General features: G+C 42.2%; 1 long non-coding RNA gene across 3 annotated transcripts in view; it reads left to right on the forward strand.

Moving 5' to 3' along the window:
* Positions 1–21,652, forward strand: part of LOC143818025 (uncharacterized) — a 173,625-nt gene extending 151,973 nt beyond the window's left edge. Inside the window, exons 1-3 of one of the 3 annotated variants that reach the window (XR_013224269.1) lie at positions 1,236–1,372; positions 3,670–3,711; positions 6,065–6,812. This is a non-coding gene — a long non-coding RNA (uncharacterized LOC143818025). Of the gene's footprint in view, positions 1–1,235; positions 1,373–3,669; positions 3,712–6,064; positions 6,813–20,825 lie in introns of those variants that run through there. The other 2 variants (XR_013224266.1, XR_013224268.1) reach the window with 2 other exon arrangements.
* The last annotated feature ends 1,684 nt before the right edge of the window (positions 21,653–23,336 follow it).

A 23,336-nucleotide genomic window follows, 5' to 3' on the forward strand; every position in this document is an offset into this window, starting at 1 on the left:
CCACTGATATAAAAAAATGTGTAATGCTTCTTTTTATTGTTGCAACTGAGAACTTAAAATGGACTTACAAACTGATTATATGGGCAGCCATATCCAGCTTTTCTTGGAACTTTTATCGTGCTATGTTGTTCTCCAAAGGTAGAACGCTGGTGGAAGATGAGCTGCAGTAATCTCTCCTATACATAGATAAGCAAAACAATAGGGATTTCTGTACTTCATTCACTTTTTAGTTAAAAGAAACAAAGCTGCGGCAACATAGAAGACACAATATAGCAGAGTTGAGCTGTCTTGATCTGGATCAAACTTTGATGCGAGTTAAAACACTTGTTATAGAGCTCTGCACACATTTTTTGTCTATCTCTGTTTGTTCTCTTTTCTGCTCCTCACTATCTTCCCCCACTTTTCTCCATGGAGGATAATGAACTGTGTCATGAAACTTGCAGTCCAACACCTCTGAGCAAGATGGACTTGAGCTGCTTTTTCACAGAGGATGAGAAGTGTCTTATAAGTTAGGAAGGAAGCTGATTTCTCTGATAAGATACATTGCAAAGTTTCTTATAATCGGCTGTACTGTTGATTTATGCAAAGCTTTTTGAAAGTACAGTTCCTTTTAAGCGAAACATTGAGCCTGCTCTATGTCACTGTGCCTTTTTCATTGTTCATTGTGGGAAATAAGTGCTGCTAGCAGAGTCTGGCTGTGGCTTATCCTACTGTGGTTTAACAAATATTCTCAGCCATTCTCCAACCAAACATGGCACCAAGAGAAATACCTCTTTGTGCCTCCATGTGATAATTGCAGGCATACAGGCGTACAGTTGGGCCCAAAAAGTATCCAGAGGTTGAGAAGAGCAGCAGTACAGTCATAGGTGTGAACCCTTATTTGAGAGCAAGAAGAGGAGCTGAGCAGAGCTATCGCTTTATGCAGTGAAGGTGTTAAATGAAGTTAGTTAAACTAAATATTTTTTTAACAGAACTTTATAACAATCTGCTCTGCCCATGTCGCTCTATAACATGAAACCTTTAGATAGCAATGCATATTCTAAAATTCTTTATTGTAGTTGTGAACGTGGATCCCTCTGTACTTCTCACTTAGAACACATTTCATGCATAGAGAGATACAGTACAGCTCTTTAATCATGGAAGACTTTGCACATGAGACTTGTATTGAAGTCTGTTGTTTTTCTCTGTTTTTATGAACACTTTCTGTTAGGGTGAAATTCTCAAGATAATTCACAATACAATCCACATGTAAAACTTGCAGATTTTTATGCCAAAACGTAGTGGAAATGCTGCAGAAACGCTACGGATATGCAGTGGAAAATGTGCTTCGAACCCACAATACGTGTATATACCCTAAAAAGAAAGAAAAAAAGTTGAGTAAAACTACAGATCATTAGATTTGTTTCATACCTGACTTTTTTGCATAAAATGTTTCAGAAAATTCCAGTCCCCGGATGCAGTTTATTGTTTTGTTTTGTTTTTTTAAACCCTGGGCTTTACTTACCATCCAAGGTCCAGCTATGAGTCTCTTTCGCTGTTCCCAGTATCTGGTACTGCGGCACTGATGTGATATCGGCATTGTGGCAGCCAATTAATGAACTCAGTGGCTCTGAGACTTACCGCTGGACCCGGGGATGGTGAATAAAGGTTTTGTGGCGGGGAACTAAGATTTTCTGAAAGGGGACAGCACTCATTGTTTTATACGATATATGTGTGTATCTGGCGCCCCTGGGGTCCAGTCACCACAGAGGTACTGCACCTCATCCAGAGGTGTGGTATCCTACTCTCAGGTAAGGAGGAAGCATTACCCAGGACTCTTAACACTCACATCCAACACACACCAGTTCAGTCGGGGCATCTGGGTGTACCCTTAGGGAGGAAGGCCTCATCCCAGACTGGACAGGAATGGTGGTGGGAGTGGGTGGGGTAGGTAGAGTAGGGGAGGAGCTAATTAGGAGGGAAAGTGAGGAGAAGGAGGGGGGAAGTGGAGCTGGGCAGACATGAGGATCTGCAGCTTCTGATGGAGAGAGAAATGTGAAATAGAGACAGAAAGAAGCTCAAGAAGCAAGAAGGGGTCCTAGGGGCATGGGAAGTGCAGAAGCCACCCATGGGGCCAGTATCCAGAAGTGAAGCGACCAGGTCGCAGTTAAGGGACCGGACCCAACTTAGTGAGAAACTACAAGTCTAGCTAAGAAACCAGAGGCTGTGGCTTCTGCCAGAGTCACAGCCATATCCACCTATACTTCGCCAAAAAGGCAGCAGGACAGAATCCAGGCGACTCAGAGGACGTTGCCCAACCAGGTTCATGTCTGCTGGCTTGGGACACTGTGGTTAAGGTGCTGGACAGGAGAAGAGGAGAGCCAGCATAGAGAGATGGCTATAGAAAGGCATATGATAGAAGTCCTGGAAAGGTGTATCCCAGTCTACCTGGGAGTTTGCTGGGCCGCAGACCTGGAGGACACAGCACACCCGGCTGGGTGCCATAAAGAACTGTAAGTAGAAATCTGAAACTGCATCGTGCTTTGTCCTTTGCGTTATTCCAATCACACTTGCCTGGCATAGCCACCAACGCCATCTTATATCTCAACACTACATCTGCCCTGGGGTGAGCTCTACCTGTGGAAAGCTGCACCAACTCTGCTGCATCACCATCTGCCCCAGAGGATCTGAACTGCAGCGTTGGCCACCATCTCATTGCTGAACACCACAGGTGGCATCATGAACATTTCCCCTTTTCATGATCACTCTTTTATGGATGCCCAGAGCCACGAACCGGGTCACTGCTGCAGTAACCTTCCCCTTTAAGAAATGCCGTGTTGGACCCGGTACCGAGTACCCCACGACACCATGGGGCGCTCCATGTACATGTATGTAAAGGAATGTAGCGTGAGTGTATAATCGACTCACCTACCTCTGCTTTTTCTGGTATCCAGCACCGTTTTGCTCTGCTGCTCAATGATGTCACCATAATCGCAACTAGCCGCCTCACTCTATGCACTATTCATCATGAGACGTAAGTCTCTTTTACAGCAAAAGCCTATGGCTTCTTACACGTTCTTATGCTCCATAAACTTACATTGTAAAAAGTCACTTCAGAGTCATGCAGAGCACAGCATGACCCGGAGAGTCTGCAAAGAGGTGATTTCACTGAGAAGCAGAGAATGGTGCGGGATATCAAAGATAGCTGCAGTAGGTGAGTATATTAAAAAATCACTCTAAAAAAAATTGTGATCCTCTAAATCACCATATTATATAGCACTGTGTACTTACAATTGCTCATTTTGCTTTCTACCCAGTAAATTCTTCTCTTTTCTCTCCTCTAAGCAGAAACAGGAAGTTTCTTGTCCCTGCATTTATCATCCCCCTCTTCAATTCTGACTCAGTTGCCCCACTCCTCCCCTGCCAGGGACTTTTGCAGTTTTAAATCACATGATGAGTTCATAGACCTAATGGAAAAGAAAAGAATTAGCTGGGTAGAAAGGCAAAATGAGCAATTGTAAGTACACAAGGTTAGATAATATGATGATTGCAATATATTAAGAGGATATACATTTTGATGGGTGGAGTGCTTCTTTAATGAGTAAAAACTTAGTAGAAGTGCTTCTTTAAGTGAAGGGCTGTCCATTCTTACACCAAATGAAAGTTATCTTTGTTTTGTTTTTCTTTCAGAACTGCTCTATTTAGTGATGATCAAAATAGTTTTTGGAGGAGGTAAGGTGCTCTTTGCCTTCTGAGCAGATAGTCCAAAGTGTATGACACCATTAAGTGATCTTTGCTAAGTCATCTGATTTGTAAGCCATCATAAACATAAATGCTATGAATTGACTACTGCAAGAAAAATGCACACTGACACCGTCTACTAAATTGAGTAGACAGTAGAAATGAGCAAAGTAAAGACTACTACTACTACTACTACCACTAATATGTAAATTCTGTGGAAGGAGGGCCACGTGGCCTGCTCTTCAGTGATGGAGATCCAGGTGGTCCACCCTAGGGAGAGATGAATCAGAGAGGCAGATAAGCGTGCACAGCCTGGGCATGTTCTTCAATCCGTTCATTCAGTGGAGCGAGTGAAAAGCTGCTGATCGCTGCCATTGTGACTCAGAGTCGATGTGGGAACCGGAGCCTGCGCTGGCTGCCAACAGATAAATAGCCCCTGACAGCTCTTCCTGTGCGTGTAGATCGCATCTCACATGAGGCAGACTTTCACAGGTCTGTGCTGGCTCTCTTTCATGTGCAAGATCCTTATAAATGAGCCTTGTCTCTCCCAAACACCACCCCTCCGCCTCCCCATCTCCTTAATCCCATGGTTGAGCTGATGATGCAAAATTACAAATTGCCAGAAGGATTTTTCTTCCAGTGTAGTTCTCTACTTTAACCGTTTCAGTGCTGGCCGGTTTATTCAGTTCAGACATAGAAGGCATTTCGCTTAATGAAAGGCATTCATAAACTATAAAACCTTAATTAATAATTAATTGACGTGATACAGAATGTAGGATCCATCTAATTACATATTTCTACAGATTGAATGTATTTTGCTCTCTAAAGCTGTTATTTGGTTTATCTATAGTATAGAATTACTTGCACAATATAAGGCTCCAATCTGTATGTGTTGTGCCATTTTCTTACATGAAGAACGATGTAGCAATCAGCGCTTGTATTGGCCTTCGACTTACCAGGACGTATGCAGAAACCTGACTGACACCATTATAAGTTAAGATCCGTTGAAAACAGATCTGTCATACTTGTCATGGCTCAGTTGTGATCAGAAATCATATCAGTGATGTGAGCAAAGATTTCTCTACTTACTAATAACATCCAGCAGGAAGGGAGTTAAAGGGGTAGTCCTAGTCCACTTCCATGATATTCATGAATCATGACTTATTCAGACCACGTATTCAAAGTCTATTTTGGGATAATCCCTTTAAATGGTTAGTCCCAAAAAATGAGGTATGCCAAACAAGTTGTCCCAGCAGTAAGACCCCAAGCAATTTGCAACTTATCCCCTATCTAACACATAGGGGATAACTTAATGCGCTGAGAGGGAAGTAGGCAGATATAAAAACAATGCTGGCACAATAATGAAATATTTAATTAAAAGAAACATCAAGGCAAAATATCAGCCCCTATAAAGTGCAACTGTAACAGGCAAGACATTTTTTGCTTGTTTAATGTCAAAATACACATTTTATTACTAAGCGTGCACCTTTTATATAAAATTCTAAACAAGAGCTGATATAGTATTTTGTATTTATTTTCAGAATTATTATCTGCATTCATGCTTTGTACTTTTGGCATCAGTTGTCCTCCTGTGCTGTAAAGTGTGTTTGCTGTGGAAGGTACTGTCCTTGTGATTATGTTAACGTTGCTCCAGCCCCAACATATTTAGGATAGGGTCACACAAGCATATTAAAAATCAGTCTGATTTTCATCCAGAAAAGTGGGACGACTTTTTTCACTTCTCATCTGTTTGCTGTCCGTATACAATCCGTTTTTTTTACAGCAGCTATTACAGTTTCCTATGACACAGAATGTATCTGTAAAAATCGGATGCCATACTGTTTCTCCATATGGCATCCGATTTCTTTCTTGCACCTATCCAATTTCGGAGTGAAATAGCATCACGTTGAGATTTTTTTAACAGGCAAAATCTGTCAGTGAAAAAAAATCGGTAATCAGTACTGCCACATAGCATATCATTGGTCCGAGTTCTATCTGATAAAAAATCTGATATCACTCATCCAATTTATACGGCGGTGTGGGTGAGCCCTTAAAAGCCATTAAAATGTCCTTGCAAACTCAGCATTAATAATGCCAGAAAAGAAGAAAGTTGCAGGTGCTCTCACAGTCTTTCAGCTCTAGAAAAAGTGTATGCTTGCTAATGATAAATTTAGAAGTCTGTTCTCTGCAACACTCTCTATTGGATATATATGGTGGGCATTATAACTCAAATGCTGTGAAATGGAATGACAAAGAAATGACGTAATTTCTGAATCTCATGATCATATGCGCAGTGGTTGCTGTTCATAACTTATAGGATGCTTGCAATTCTTTATATCTCAAGTATGTAGTATCAAGAGTTCCAGGGGTTGCCCAGTGTAGAATGAAAAATCTGCAATCGTCAATCAAACATTGAAGACCCGAATAACGCCGGTCAAGGTACCTGACCCAGATGATCCCAGTCTACAGTCAAGGACCAGCCCTCATTAATCAAGGATCAAAGAGACACTCGCTGGCGGCCAAGTACCGAAGAGGTCCTGAGGATAATCGGCTGGAAAATCGAACCTGGTACAGTGATCGAGGGAGACATGTGAGACGGGTCATCACTTTCAGCACGGACTCACAGTATCGGGCCTTTTAAGGAAGACATACGGCTGATAAGACAGAGCAGCGGCCCTCGCTCAGGCTGCAGACGTTCTTAGAAATTGTTCCCGTTGAGTACAGTGTTTGCCCCCCTCTCAACTAGAGCTAGATTGAATTGCAGACCCTGTGCTATTCCCGAAACTTTTTATTGTATACTATTCAACATATTTAAGTTCATATTTTTTCCAGTAATTCTGTGAATATTGTATCTGTGGGATTTGCCTTTAACAACCACTTTTTGCCCACCTGGTGTCTCCGCTGTTGCCTCCTGACCACCTGCTTACATGTTATTATTACCCTGTGAGCGACGCCTGCTTTGAAAAAACATAAGAATTAGCATTAAATAAAAAGACCCATATCTCTGGTAGCATTTGTCAAACTTAAAAAAAGAAAAAAACAGAAATCTAGAGGGAGCAGTTGGAAATAAATGAGAGCAAAAGCTGGCCACTTTTAACATTGTTCCAGGTCCTCTTGAAAGATACAAAAATAGCACATAATAAACAGAAATTTCATGGAATTTAATCATAATTCACAGCTCAAAAGGCCACAGAAGTGAGTGGCATCATTTTTGTACAAATAACCAGTGAGCCAAATTTTGCATTTATTGAAAGCCACAAAACTAGCATAAGATAACATCCCGCAAAATTAAGCATAAAGGTAGTGTAAACTTATACGAATCAGTCGAAAAAGCCACCTTGACAACTTTGGTACATTTTAAAGAGGTTGTCCGACACCTGGCATCCCTGCCGATCAGCTGTTATCGGTGTCGGCGGTGGCCGTCGGTTGGAGGTACTCACTTGCAGATCTGCTTTGTTTACTTGTAGTGGTCGCTGCAGGGTGCTACACATCCACCGCCTATTGATTTGTATAGGAGATGGATGTGCAGTACCAAGCCTCGGCCACTACAAGTAGACAGAGCAGCTCAGCATATATGAAACTGCATCTCACAACATACGTCAGTATTTGTTGTGGCAAGACATACCTACCTTTACCTTACCATTTTGACCAGAAGAAACATAATATTTGCAATTGAAATTTCAAGTATTGAAGCATGTTCCAGCACCAAGAAGACGTGGCTACAATTTAAACCATTGAAATGTCATGAGTCCTTCTGGATCCATAGGTTGGACACCCTTGAACCTAAGGGATTGAATAGAGATTACAAACTGACTAGTATTACTTGATCACTAGTGATGAGCGAGTGTACTCGTTGCTCGGGTTTTCCCAAGCACGCTCGGTGACCGACGAGTATTTATGACTGCTCGGAGATTTAGTTTTCATCGCGGTAGCTGAATGATTTACATCTACTAGCCTGCTTGATTACATATGGGGATTCCCTAGCAACAAGGCAACGCCCACATGTACTCAGCCTGGCTAGTAGCTGTAAATCATTCAGCTGCCATGATGAAAACTAAAATCCGAGCAGTCATAAATACTCGGAGGTCACCCTAGCGTGCTCAGGAAAACCCGAGCAACGAGTACACTCCCTCATCACTATTGATCACATTATTAATATGTTTTTCTTTTGTTCATCTACAGACAAGCATAGACTAATTTCCTCTCTTCACCACGTGAACGGGTATGGTGGCACATTATTATAACTTTTCATTTACTATTGGGTGTTTCTTTCAGTTTATTAATCTTAATTATGTATTGTAACTTTATTTTTTATTTTTGTTCTGTTATTTCTTATTTATTTGTTATTTTTTATTATTTTTCCGTTTTTAGGTTTAATTTTATATTTTTGTATTTTTAGTTTTAGTGTCATTTTTATTTATATTAGCTTTATATCTTTCCCTTTATTTCCCTTTTTTCTTTTTTCTTCACCCTATTTTTACTTTTTTCTCTTTTTTCTTCCTTTTTATAGTTTAGATAACCCATCTAGTAACTCCACTCATTCCCTTCTTCCTAGAACACATCGTATTTCTTTTCTATCATCGCCTATTCTCTTTTTTTTTTGCATATGCGGCTTTATGTACCACTCTAATCAGATCAGTAGCAACACTAGTGCCATGGTATCCTAGTTTTTCCCTCCTTTTAATGAATACACTCAAATTACCGGGTAATTACACCAACATGGCACCCGAGGCAAAACTTTGTTTCTAACACGTAGCTTCCAGTGACGCGTACATGCCGACATCATGTGAGATGATGGATGACGGAAGTGCGTCATTACCAGGGTATGCCACACATTCAATTAACTGGCGGTTCACTATACAAGACGCTCATCATTCCAGATACTTAGCGCCACTCCAGTAGCACAGTTTCTGTTTTTTGGGCCATTTAACTCTTCATGGTACTCTTGATAAGCTTCTGTTCCATTTCATTTAGACCAGTTCATAATGTTTATGATCATGCCCTCAAATATGAGTTCCATAATACATAATATTCAGCCATATTCTCTCCACTGAGCAGTAAACTGGTAAACCAGCTTCTTTCTTCTTTTCTTCATTTGTTTTACCTCATGATTATGTGACTTCTCCAGCCCCTTATAGTGTATTCGACTTACCAGATCTTTGTCTGGATGGAGTCATGTTCATTAGTCCATGCCAGGCTAATACTTCAAGATATATTTTATATCTATTTTTCTGAATGTTCTGATAACTATATTTATTTGTTTGTTTGTTTAATTTTTCAGTTAATAGCTTGCTTGTTTGTATTTGATCCATGTACTTTGCGAAATGAACTTGGACATTTTCCTTCTTCTTCGTGTAACTTACATTCTCTGTTGGTTTTAGCATCTGCAGTTCTGAAGAAAGCCATAATCGTCCGAAACGTTAAATATCGCAAACAGTAGATAATCTGTGAAATAACAATCATCATTTTTTGCATCAATTTGGAGTGACAAATTAATCTTTTTACTGATAACAACTGATCGGCGGGGATGCCAGGTGTCAGATCCTTATCGATCAGACATTGAAGACCTATCCTAAAAATAAGTCATCAGTGCAAAAGTAGTGGACAACCTGTTTAAGTTTGTCTATAAATTAGACAGCTTTAATAAATATGCCCCTGCTGTTTTAAAACTAATGGATGCTAAAAGCACAAATTGTACTTTTTCAGAACAAAAATTTGGGGTTCTGTATACTGTGTCTGGCATTCAGCTGAAACAAACATTTGGGAGGAGGATTGTGAAGAGAAACTGATTTGTCATTCAGGTGCACTTAACCAATCAGACTCACTGAAGAGTTCTCATCACTGCTGATTGGCTGTCCTGTCTCTCCTCAACATGTCCAGCTGAATGCCAAGAACAGTATACATCCTCCAAGATTCTGCTTCTGCTAGCTACATACTGAAAAACCAATTAATTTAGCCTTTTATGGGCATTATGTAGAGATTGCTCCATCTCATAATTTATCATTTTTGGGCCTATTACCAAAAGCTGATAGCTGTAGTAAAAGCAAGTTTCATGACACATCCCCATAATAATGCAAATGTAATTTTCTACATTACGTGTTTCTCTACTTTCTATTAGCATTGCATTAAGCCGTATAGTAATCTATATTTACTGACATAAATATATCTACTTTTAAATTCATTTTCATGATCACTAATCAATAACTGGGTGGTCCAATTTAGGATTAGTATGTTGGAAAGCTAACGTGACCCCATCAAGTAAACAGATAATAGAATTGCTTGGTCATATAGCAATCTGTCAGAAGGGTTCTTCAGCCAAGAAATAGGACAATTTGTTTAACCCGTCCCTTCCATTTCCCAGATATTAAGTGTTTGACAAGCCGCCAACACTCATGAAGATCCCTGTCCACAAACTATAAATGTCACGTCTGCGGGTAATTTGTGACAAAACAGGCTCCGGATGTCCACAGGATATACACACATTGATCATCTCTTACAACATATAGATTTTCTATTCTACGCCTTCAATGACACCATCGGAATAATGCATGGCCAGCGTAAGGTGCATTTTATAGATAGCGACTTGCTTCTAGAAACTGTGGGGATCCAGAGGATATGGATTAGGATGTTTAACAGAAAAATGAAGATCAGCATGGTAGAGGTAGAGAACAGCTAAAAATAACCGTCGGCAATATCAAAGACGTTGCAGCGCGACGGGCACCGAATGGGTTACAGCTCCATATTACATCACTGATGGAGCGTTATCACTCTGTATCTCTACAGTATGTCTGAAAAGCTTTTGCTTCCAGTTGCCAGCCTTGTCTTTTGTCTTCATCAGTGTCCATGTGCAGGAAGTGCTGAATTTCAGTGTTAACCCATTCCAGGCATCACAGAGTAGTGAATGCTATCCACAAAATATGCAATCTACAACTGGGTATACACATTGAGAATTGCTCCCAATCAGACACGGCTGGAGGTGTACAGTATAAGATATATAGTTAAAACTGGAAACATTTTCCAGTGTAACAAATACAGTCATCTCATTGCTCACAATGGGTGTCAATGATCAATCATAACATGGTACCATCGTAATGATCACAGTCAGGACTAGTCGTGTCTCTGCAGCCGGTCAGATGGCCTCACATACATCCTATCATCCACGCTTTACCTCTGGTACGTAGAAATCTACAATTTGTACATTGTCAAGAGAATTTATATGCAGGATTTCACCCTTTGCCGTAGGAGCCCACAGGCTACTTGCACACTCAACACATTTCTTTGTGGCAAATACGAGGCAGTCCCTGATGAATTCTGCAAACAAACTGATATGCTACAGATTTATAATATATTGCATTGCAAAATCCATTGGGCAAATGCACGGCTAGTACTTAATGTGTTATTGTGGCTTTAGGGCTTGTTCACATGAGCGTATGCAAAACAAATTCCATTCGGATAGGACACTGACCAATGCCCATCGTAGATGTACTTCACATGAATGTTGAGTCCAAGGAAAGTTTTTGACACCAAATCTGAGAGCAGAATAAGGTAGATACAGAGACCTTGATTCCAGCAGGCAGGTTATTATCACTAGAGGACTAGTAAACCTGCTGCCATGTAGTCTTCCATATTCCTGAGTTCTGCATAACTCCACCCCCACCACTGATTGGCAGCTTACTGCCTATGCACAGTGTACACAGAAAGCTGCCAATCAGTGGTGAGGGTGGTGCTATACAGGGCTCAGCATTCAGAGAACTGGTAGATCTGCAGCAGAGAAAACAAGGATTTTATCAAAACTGCGGCAAGAAACCTAATCTGTGATACATCACAGGAATCAGTGTCTCTGCCCTTACATCAGATTGGGTAGAAAAAAACCTGGTGACAGATTCCCTTAAGAAAATCCCTAATGCACTAGTCTGATCTAATTTTCAGATCAGACTCACCCATTAAACTGAATGTATGCGTTGAAAAAACGGATGCCAAGTACACAATATCCATCCATTTTTTTAATGGTCCATTGTAATTATTAACATAGAAAATGGCATTAGGGCTATTATTATATTTTAAATTGTTCATGTATGTGAAGAGCGGAACAAAAATGGTTACCTCAATGAACCAAAAAGAATTTGTGATCAATATTGACCTGTCCATTCAAGGACATTTTAGCTATAGTGTGAAATCCTATTTTTTGTTTGTGAGACTGCCACTTAGGCGAAACTGTACTGTTTTGTTTGTTGTGAAACTATCACATAGCCGAAACTGTTTTTTTTTGTCTTCTCTTTTCTCTCTTTGTTTAAACAAGCAAAACTTGTATAACCACTGAAACTACCTGTACAACTATATAAAGAGGGGATAGCACCTTGAAGGCAGGCGTGCTTCAGAGGCTTATCCCAGTGATATACTATACGAGACATGTCTTGTGTATTATTTCTGGTGATTCCCCACTTCCAAAGGCTGCTCCGACTGAGTGTGGTCCCGACATTTCCTGGCGCCTGAACAGGGACCCGAGGTCTGTGTACTCCTTCAAGAACACCGGCAGAATACGAACGAAAAGAGAATCTGGGATAATGGATGGCAGATGAATAAAAACCTGGCCAGGTAAGAGACACTGTTAGATCTCTTATATCTGCCCTGCACTGTCCGTAAGATTTTCTGTGTCGTGTCCTTTAGCGGGTAGTTCTAGTAGAGGAGGATACCTATAGCTCGGGTTCTTGAACTACTTAGGAATTGACCACCTCACGGAGTACGGCATTGAATGAGAGTGAATGTGAATAGAAGGTGTGTGGAAGTTGGGAATAGCCCTATAAGCCGCCCAGGGTGTTGAAACAGAAGAAGTGACTGTCCCACTGCGCAACGTGGTTGCGTCCTTTCGGGGAGACCTTCGCGCCTATGTTCAATCTCTGATCCTGTCTTTGATGAAAACCTGGTGACGGATAAGTGTATGATAGTGTGAGCCCAGGACAGATAAATTAGCCTGGGACAAGATACGTTGTATTTTGATCCTCTGTCTGATTGCATTTGTGTTGTTTGCTATAGGTGTAGGAATCAGGATTTTCTTACATCAACACGGTATGCAGAAGCCGTTAAACATCCTAGCTCCTTAGGAAGAAGGTAACGAGGTATTCTCATACCCAAACGCCACCTAGGGCAAGAAAAGAAAAAAGCTCAGGATAAGAAAATGGGGAATAAGCAAACAAAGTCGGAACCAGAAGAATTAGATATCTATACTATCATAAAGGAGAGAAGTGGTGAAGATGCCACTAAGGGGCTGAGAAAGATTTTTAGTAAGTTTGGAGTTACTAAGGCAGAAGCCTTTAGTAGAAAAAAATGGGAAGGAATTCAGGAAAAAAAAAAAGGCATAATCAGAGACAAGAAATGGATAGATCAGATCCAAGCGTTGATTGATGTCTCTAGGGTAGCAGAAAAAGAGGGATGGACATATAATCAACAGAATAAAAAGTGGTGTATTAGACCCGCAGGCTATGGAGAAAAACAAAATGTGGAATATAAGAACACCCCACCCCCATACCTTAACCCACATGCCCCATCTTTTCTCCAAACAGCACCTCAAAGTTTAGCCGGACCAGGAGGATGGGTATGTCCGCACTGTGGACAACAAAATCCAGACTGGAGAAATGATTGCCTAGCCTGTGGTACACCTAGACATGGCGCTGTACTTGCCCCTGTTAGGGTAGTACCAAGACCCTTTAGGGAACCTGGTGCTGACGGAGTAATGGGAACTAGATATCACCAAACTCGACAATATTTCCCTTGGTCCCCCGCTGAAGGCATGTCTCTCTTGCATAACGCACCAGATCCCACCCAGTGTCCAGTTAGATTTGCACAATATATACAGCAAATTATGCAGACTCACGCTGGAGTTTGGGCAGATGGAGAAGAATTATGTAGAATGAAAATGACTCCTGGACTCTTCCAGGAGCTATTAGCAAATCTACAGGTACATAGGCCCCAGGCAGGAGATGGTGCCTTACAAACGATAGAATCAGGTACGCAATTTGTAGATCACTTAATGGTTTTTATGAGGGAAAAACAGAGGCAGAGAGGAACAACGGGAGTGGTGGCTCAGAAATCTGGACAATCAGTAGACGAATATTATCTAAGTGTAGAAAATAATTTCAGAGATGAAGGCATGGATCTAACCGCTTCAGGAATGATGAGGTTAGTTACAAAAACCTTTATAGATGGATTGTCTCCAAAAGTGAAGGAAAAGCTTAAGGCCGCAACCCCTGATTGGAGAACCTTGGAAGACCCACACCTGGCTAGACAGAAAGCTGTAGGGATAGAAATGGACTTAAGAGAAAATTCTAAGCCAGTAAGAATTGCACAGGCTAATACTGGCTCTGCTAATCAAAAGTTTACTTGTCATTACTGTAAGAAGCCAGGACATTTCCAAAGGGAATGTAGGAAGAGAAAAGCAGATATAGATTCAGGAACCTTTGTACCCAAAAATAGGATAAATATCCCAGCGCCTGATCAAACAGACAGCTCAGAATGACTGAAGGTTATGCAGGTCTCTCTTCCTTCTAGAAGACCAATAATACAAGTTGAGGTTGAGGGTAAAAATGTACCTTTTCTGATAGATACGGGAGCAACATCCTCCATTTTAAATCAAGACTTTTTACCATATCCTGACAATATATCCTCAAAGGTAACATATGCAGAAGGGTATGATGGTAAAATTCAGGCGTTGCCCTTTACAAAACCTTTAAATGTGAGCTTTGGCCCTAAAACCTTTGTATCCAAATTTTTATTTGCTAAAGGTGCACCTACCTGCTTGCTGGGTACTGATGTCTTAAGTAAAATGCACGCAAACATCCATTTTAGAGAAAATGGCACAGTTATGCTGACCATCCCTGAAGATGCAGAAACTCTGGAACAATATGTTAGAATACAGGCAATGGAGGATTTTCCCGAAATTTACACTCAACAAGCAAAAATTGACTTGTCTCGGGTTCCTGACAGCCTATGGGCAAAAGGAGACACTGATGTAGGATTCTTATCAGTAGCTCCTATACTGTTAGAAACTGCCCCGGGAACCATTTTACCTCAGCTTAGGCAATACCCCATCAGCGCCCAGCAAGAACTGGCGATTTCTCAACAAATTCAGGATTATGTGTTACAAGGTGTTTTGGTAGAAATCAGGTCACCCGCCAATACACCCTTATATCCTGTTAAAAAGAAAGTTTCCTCCAAAGAAACTATGGTGAAATATCGCATGGTGCACGACCTACGGGAAATCAATAAGGTTTTGGCACCGGTCACCCCTGTGGTACCGAATCCTCATACCTTACTGTCTCAAATTCCCAGCACTGCTGCATATTTTACGGTAATTGACTTATCAAACGCATTTTTTTCTGTGCCACTACATAAGAACTGTTGGCATTTGTTTGCCTTTACATTCAAGGGTAAACAATTAGCATGGACAAGATTGCCACAAGGTATGGTACACTCACCAACTTTGTACTCTGAAGCAATGCAGACCGTGCTGAAAAATTTCACCCCAGAACCAGGAGTAGTCATTCTACAGTATGTAGATGACTTACTTATTTGTTGCCCTGATGAGCAGACGGCAGTTACCTCAACTGTTAATTTCTTAATTTTCCTAGCGCAAGAAGGCTGTAAAGTAAATAGACAGAAACTCCAGGCTTGTCAACAAACAGTCGTGTTCTTAGGTCACTGCATATCACAGGGCATCAGCCACCTCACACCTCAACGTACGGAAGCCATACGTAACATGCTTGAACCCAGGAATCACAAACAGCTGCTTGCTTTCCTGGGTATTGTTTCACACTGTAGACAGTGGATCATACATGCAAGTCAACTCATGCAGTCTTTATATGACTGTATTGCCAACACGCCATATTCACTCAGTGAAGAGGCTAAACAGTCATTTTCCTCTTTGAAAACAGCACTGGTATCAGCTCCGGCTTTGGGACTCCCAGACTACACTAAAGGTACCGTCACACTAGGCGATATCGCCAGCGATCCGTGACGTTGCAGCGACCTGGATAGCGATATCGCTGTATTTGACACGCAGCAGCGATCTGGATCCCGCTGTGAAATTGCTGGTCGCTGCTAGAAGGTCTGCACTTTATTTGGTCGCTAGGTCGCCGTGTATCGCCGTGTTTGACAGCAAAAGCAAGGATACCAGCGATATTTTACACTGGTAACCAGGGTAAACATCGGGTTACTAAGCGCAGGGCCGCGCTTAGTAACCCGATGTTTACCCTGGTTACCAGCGTAAAAGTTAAAAAAACAAACAGCACATACTCACCAGCGCGTCCCCCAGCCTCTGCTTCCTGACACTGACTGAGCGCCGGCCCTAAACTGAAAGTGAAAGCACAGCGGTGACGTCACCGCTGTGCTGTTAGGGCCGGAGCTCAGTCAGTGTCAGGAAGCAGAGGCTGGGGGACGCGCTGGTGAGTATGTGCTGTTTGTTTTTTTAACTTTTACGCTGGTAACCAGGGTAAACATCGGGTTACTAAGCGCGGCCCTGCGCTTAGCAACCCGATGCTTACCCTGGTTACCCGGGGACCTCGGCATCGTTGGTCGCTGGAGAGCGGTCTGTGTGACAGCTCTCCAGCGACCAAACAGCGACGCTGCAGCGATCGGCATCGCTGTCGCTATCGCTGCAGCGTCGCTTAATGTGACGGTACCTTAAACCTTTTCAATTGATGGCAGCTGAGATATCCTCACATGCTACAGGGGTGCTCACACAAAAACATGGAAACAAACAGAGACCTGTGGCATACATATCAGCTCATCTGGACCCTGTAGCTAGAGCCGCACCTTCTTGTGTAAGAGTAGTAGCCGCCATTTCACTGTTATTAGATAAAGCTTCTGAGATTGTTCTTGATCACCCACTTCTAGTTCAGACCACTCATGATGTACATGGCATTCTTAACCAGGTCCAACCTAAACATATTTCAATGGCCAGACACCTCCGTCTCCAATGTTCCCTACTACTGCCGCCCAACATTTCCTTTGCCAGGGTTCAGACTCTTAATCTCGCGTCTTTGCTCCCTTTAGAGTCTGAGGGGGGTACCATACCTGAGGAAACTGCACTCTCCAACTCCTTTGACCCATCAGAGTCAATGCATGATTGTATACAATTAATGGAACAAGAGACTCAGGGCTTACGTAATGTACGTGACAAGCCACTCTGTAATGCTACATTTGAACTTTTCATAGATGGCAGTAGATATGCAGATATGAATGGACAATTTCATACAGGTTATGCGGTAGTAACTCAGCATGAAGTGCTGAAAGCAGAACCTCTCCCTGCTAATCAGTCTGCACAAGAAGCAGAACTTACGGCATTAGTTGAAGCTCTAAAAATAGCCAAAGATCAGACAGCAAACATATACACTGATTCTAGATATGCACATGGCATTATTTTCGATTTTGGCGTAATATGGAGAGCCAGAGGTTATATGACTGCTTCAGGCCAACCTGTTAAACATGCCTCCCTCATTAGACAGATTCTGGAGGCAGCACAAGAAACTAAAGAAATAGCGGTGATAAAGGTAGCTGCACATGTGAGACTCGACACCGAGGAAGCCAGGGGTAACGATAAAGCCGACAAAGCAGCAAAACAGGCAGCACGTAAACCCTTACATCATGCCCACACACTAGATAGCTCTGAAGATGATGAGGAGAGATTGAAGGAAGCTCAGAAACAGGTAGACGACGAAGAACGAGGGCAGTGGCAGAAAAAAGGGGCAGAAGATCAGCAAGGATTATGGAAAAAAGGAACTTTGTTGTGTTTACCCAGAGCCTGGTACCCCGCAGTGGCGAGTGACCTCCACCTACCTACGCATGTATCGGCAAACGGTATGACGCTCAAGGTAAAAGAAAGGTGGTTGGCTCCAGGCTTTGGTAATTTCGCTCGGAACATGTGTGCTGCATGCGCTATATGCCTGGCACACAATCCAGGTCAGACCATTAAAACCCCAACCAAGCATCATGTAAGACCACTGTATCCCTTTCAAAGACTCCAGATCGACTACATCCAGCTTCCTAGGTACAATGGATACGAATATGTGCTTGTGTGTGTGGACATGTTCTCAGGGTGGCCAGAGGCTTATCCAGTTCGTAAAGCCTCAGCAAAAACTACTGCCATTAAAATAGCACATGAACTGATACCCCATTACGGCATGCCTGAGGTGATCGAGTCAGATAGGGGTACCCATTTTACTGGAGAAATATTCCAGAATGTTATGAAAATGTTGGGAGTAGAAAACCAGTTTCACACTCCGTATTGTTGTGAATTTGGATTCTGGGCTCCCCCGGTGGCCGCTTGTGGAATTGGACTTGTCATCCTCTTTCCTGTTTCACCTGATTCCATCAGTAGTGGGTGTCGCTATTTAAGCTCATTTCTCTGGTGGTTTCTTGCCGGTCAACAATGTTATCTGATGCCTCTCAGTGCTTGTTCCTGCTTCTAGACTACTACTAGATAAGTTGGACTTTTGTCCATGTTTTGTTTTGCCTATTTGTTCCAGTTCACAGCTGAAGTTTTGTTACTGTGTCTGGAAAGCTCTCGTTGATCAGGGATTGCTACTCTGGCGTTATGAGTTAATGCCAGAGTTTAAGGTAATCTCTGGATGGTGTTTTGTTAGTGTTTTTCTGCTGACCATGAAAGTATACTATCTGTCTTCTGCTATCTAGTAAGCGGACCTCAAATTTGCTAAGACTATTTTCCTGCTGCGTTTGTTGTTTCATCTGAACTCACCGTCATTATATGTGGGGGGCTACTGTCTTCTTTGGAATATTTCTCTAGAGGTGAGCCAGGTCTTATATTTCCCTCTGCTAGCTATTTAGGTCTTAGGCCAGAGCTGGGCATCTAGCGATAAATAGGAAATGCTACCTGGCTATTTCTAGTTGCGCGGCAGGCTTAGTTCATGGTCAGTATAGTTCCATCTTCCGAGAGCTTGTCCCTCTATAGGCTTGCTATGATCTCTGCCTGCAGAGATCATGACAGTTTGACCGGCCAGTAAAGTGTTAAAGACCCAGGTTGAGAAAGGAGAGTTATAAGAAGTCTGCTGAAATTTTTTTTTTTTTTCCTCCAGTCTGCCTTGCTGCAGTCTTTTCTCTCTCTCTCCTCCTAATCTCTGTATGCTCTGTGTGCACCTGACAATAATGGATCTCCAGAGTGTAACTGCGGGTTTGAATAATCTCATCACGAAAGTACAAAATTTACAAGATTTTGTGGTACATGCTCCGGTATCTGAGCCGAGAATTCCTTTGCCGGAGTTCTTCACAGGGAATAGAGCTAGCTTCCAGAATTTCCGAAATAATTGTAAGCTTTATTTGTCCCTGAAGTCTCGTTCAGCTGGAGACCCTGCTCAGCAGGTTAGGATTGTGATTTCCTTGCTCAGGGGTGACCCTCAAGATTGGGCCTTCTCATTGCCAGCAGGGGATCCTGCGTTACGCGATGTGGATGCGTTTTTTCTGGCCTTGGGCTTGCTTTATGAGGAACCTCATTTGGAACTTCAGGCAGAAAAAACTTTGATGGCACTATCTCAGGGGCAAGACGAAGCTGAAGTTTTCTGCCAAAAATTCCGTAAATGGTCTGTGCTTACTCAGTGGAATGAGTGCGCCTTGGCGGCAACTTTCAGAGAAGGTCTCTCTGATGCCGTTAAGGATGTTATGGTGGGGTTCCCTTTGCCTGCAGGTCTGAATGAGTCCATGACAATGGTTATTCAGATTGATAGGCGTCTGCGGGAGCGCAAACCGGTGCACCATCTGGCGGTGTCTATGGAAAAGACGCCAGAAAGTATGCAGTGTGATAGAATTCTGTCCAGGAGCGAGCGACAGAATTTTAGACGGAAGAATGGATTGTGTTTCGATTGTGGAGAAAATTTTGGACTCTCGTGTTTCCAGACGGAAACTCCAGTATCTGGTCAACTGGAAGGGTTACGGCCAGGAGGATAATTCTTGGGTCAATGCATCTGATGTTCATGCTTCTGATCTTGTTCGTGCCTTCCATAGGGCTCATCCTGGTCGCCCTGGTGGATCTGGTGAGGGTTCGGTGCCCCCTCCTTGAGGGGGGGGTACTGTTGTGAATTTGGATTCTGGGCTCCCCCGGTGGCCGCTTGTGGAATTGGACTTGTCATCCTCTTTCCTGTTTCACCTGATTCCATCAGTAGTGGGTGTCGCTATTTAAGCTCATTTCTCTGGTGGTTTCTTGCCGGTCAACAATGTTATCTGATGCCTCTCAGTGCTTGTTCCTGCTTCTAGACTACTACTAGATAAGTTGGACTTTTGTCCATGTTTTGTTTTGCCTATTTGTTCCAGTTCACAGCTGAAGTTTTGTTACTGTGTCTGGAAAGCTCTCGTTGATCAGGGATTGCTACTCTGGCGTTATGAGTTAATGCCAGAGTTTAAGGTAATCTCTGGATGGTGTTTTGTTAGTGTTTTTCTGCTGACCATGAAAGTATACTATCTGTCTTCTGCTATCTAGTAAGCGGACCTCAAATTTGCTAAGACTATTTTCCTGCTGCGTTTGTTGTTTCATCTGAACTCACCGTCATTATATGTGGGGGGCTACTGTCTTCTTTGGAATATTTCTCTAGAGGTGAGCCAGGTCTTATATTTCCCTCTGCTAGCTATTTAGGTCTTAGGCCAGAGCTGGGCATCTAGCGATAAATAGGAAATGCTACCTGGCTATTTCTAGTTGCGCGGCAGGCTTAGTTCATGGTCAGTATAGTTCCATCTTCCGAGAGCTTGTCCCTCTATAGGCTTGCTATGATCTCTGCCTGCAGAGATCATGACACCGTATCACCCACAGAGTTCAGGTAAAGTGGAAAGATTAAATGGAACAATAAAATAAAAAATCCAGAAGGCCATGGCAGAAACAGGAAAGCCTTGGACCGAGTGTCTACCACTTGCCCTGTATTCCATCCGAAACGCCCCAAGGGGGAAGGCTAAGCTGTCACCACATGAGATTCTTTTTGGTAGAGCAGCAAATTTGGGTTGTTATTTTCCACAACAACTGATGTTGAATACTGAGACTTTAACTGCTTATGTACAAGAATTACAAAAACGTTTAACTAAAGTGCATTCGCAAGTTTTTGCTTCCCTTCCAGATCCAGAAAATCTCGAAGGAGGCCACAAGTTGGAACCTGGTGATCAAATCTACGTGAAAAGACACACCAGAAAGACTCTGGAACCGAGATTTGACGGACCTTTCCAAGTCCTGTTAACAACTCCAACAGCAGTCAAGCTTGAAGGAAAGGCATCATGGATACATGCAAGCCATTGCAAAAAAGCAGTATAAGACTCATGATATTGATGTTAATAATGTTAACCTCAACGGAATGCATGTATGTGGGAATCCCGCAGCCGGGTACTGTAGCCCCTTGGGACAAAAACCCTCTTGGTGTATGCTTCAGAATGTATCTAGTTTTGTGGATTTGGCTCACAGATTGGTATTGCAGCACTCAGCTTTGTGGGATCTGCCTGAGGGTACATTTTGGATATGCGGAGAAGGAGCATATAAATGGCTTCCCGTAGGTATAAAGGGTACTTGTACATTAGGACGCCTAACCCCGGCTACTTTCATAATTTCGAACAAACAAGTGAATATGCAAGCCGTGCCCAAGCACACACTGTATAAAAGAGCTGCAGATAACTCACCACGTCCCTCGGGGAGGCCACATATAGTACAAATGGGAATTCCCAACAAAATTGCTAGTACCATTTTTATTTATCCTATGTTAACACAGATGTGGGATAAATTAGTTAGAGCCACGGATTATCTAGATGACCAGATTTGGGATATATTGGACATATTAAATACTAGTATAGCTGTACAGAATCAGCTTATAATAGTCACTAACCAACATACCCTGGTATTGGATTACCTAACTGCCTCACAAGGGGGTATGTGTCAAATCATCGGACCCACCTGCTGTCATTATATAGACCCGAATAGTACTATGAGTATGAGATTTAAATTAGAAGACGTACAACGACTCAGGGATCAGTATGACAAAGACAATGACCAAAATAAGGATAGCTGGTGGTCAGATACCTTTTCTTTTCTTAACCCGGCCAATTGGTTCAGGGGGATCGGTGGGTGGGTTACCGGGATTATGCAAAGCCTAATACATACAGTTATAGTTATTGTAATTATATATGTATTATTCAAGGTTGTACTCAAGGGTATCTTGGTATGCACAAATAAATTTTGTGTAATGGATGCGAGAATATAAAGTTTTTTTTGTAATATCACAAAAAGAATGACTAAAATAATCGTCTATATGACAAGGTTTTGAATGGAATATGTCAAAGGGGGGATTGTGAAGAGCGGAACAAAAATGGTTACCTCAATGAACCAAAAAGAATTTGTGATCAATATTGACCTGTCCATTCAAGGACATTTTAGCTATAGTGTGAAATCCTATTTTTTGTTTGTGAAACTGCCACTTAGGCGAAACTGTACTGTTTTGTTTGTTGTGAAACTATCACATAGCCGAAACTGTTTTTTTTTTGTCTTCTCTTTTCTCTCTTTGTTTAAACAAGCAAAACTTGTATAACCACTGAAACTACCTGTACAACTATATAAAGAGGGGATAGCACCTTGAAGGCAGGCGTGCTTCAGAGGCTTATCCCAGTGATATACTATACGAGACGTGTCTTGTGTATTATTTCTGGTGATTCCCCACTTCCAAAGGCTGCTCCGACTGAGTGTGGTCCCGACATGTATAAACCAGCCATATCATACAGATGTAAAGGAATGGACATACTAATGTCATATGGCTGATAATACAGATTGAAATGAACGATTATTTTTCCACACTTGTTTGAACGCAGCTTTTATTCCTCAAAAGTTAGCAGATTCCAAAAAGTTATATCAGATTTTGGCTTATTTGATTATTTGAGTTTCCTTTTTAGTGGTAAAAGTCACAGAAATTGAGACAAAATGCTGATGTACTCACAAATACGCCCCGGGCGACCGGAGTCAAATTTAGCTAAATTTTGAAACTTTTAAAAAAAGATGAATTAAAGGGAAGGTACCGCGTTTGTAGATCATTAATAAATCACTGTAATGTAGCATAACATGCTGCTATAACCAAGTTTTAAATGCATGTGAAACAGATTTCGTGTGATATATGAGTTTAAAGAAGGCACTGGGGGCTGACATCTTGGTTTCACAGCAGTTCACGACACTATCAGTGTCATTTTACGGCACCCCATGGACATAGGGTCAGCGCCGGTCTATTATCTCCTATCTCTAACATTGCAGCAGCATTAGCAGTGAGCTGGGCACGCCTCTGTGGGCTGCACAATTCACTGCTGTAGGTGTGACTGGCTGCCATTTTATTATAGCCCACTGCTATCTGCCGAGCTCCACTTACTCTCTATCGCAGGAGAGAAGCTGCTCCATACATACACACCACATGTCTTCACTCTTCCTCCAGTCCACCATGCTGCTGAGCCCACTGTGTTCTGCTCTTTTGTAAACTCTGTAGCTGTGTTTCTGATGCAGTAACTGCTGGTGATAGCAGATCACAGGGCAGTCACACACAAAATGGCTCTGCCCTGTGATGCTGCTCTTCATTCTGCCCTAGAGATATTAGACCACCCAAAAGGGG

Source organism: Ranitomeya variabilis, chromosome 3 (genome assembly GCF_051348905.1).
Source record: "Ranitomeya variabilis isolate aRanVar5 chromosome 3, aRanVar5.hap1, whole genome shotgun sequence".
Classification (NCBI taxonomy): Eukaryota; Metazoa; Chordata; class Amphibia; order Anura; family Dendrobatidae; genus Ranitomeya; species Ranitomeya variabilis.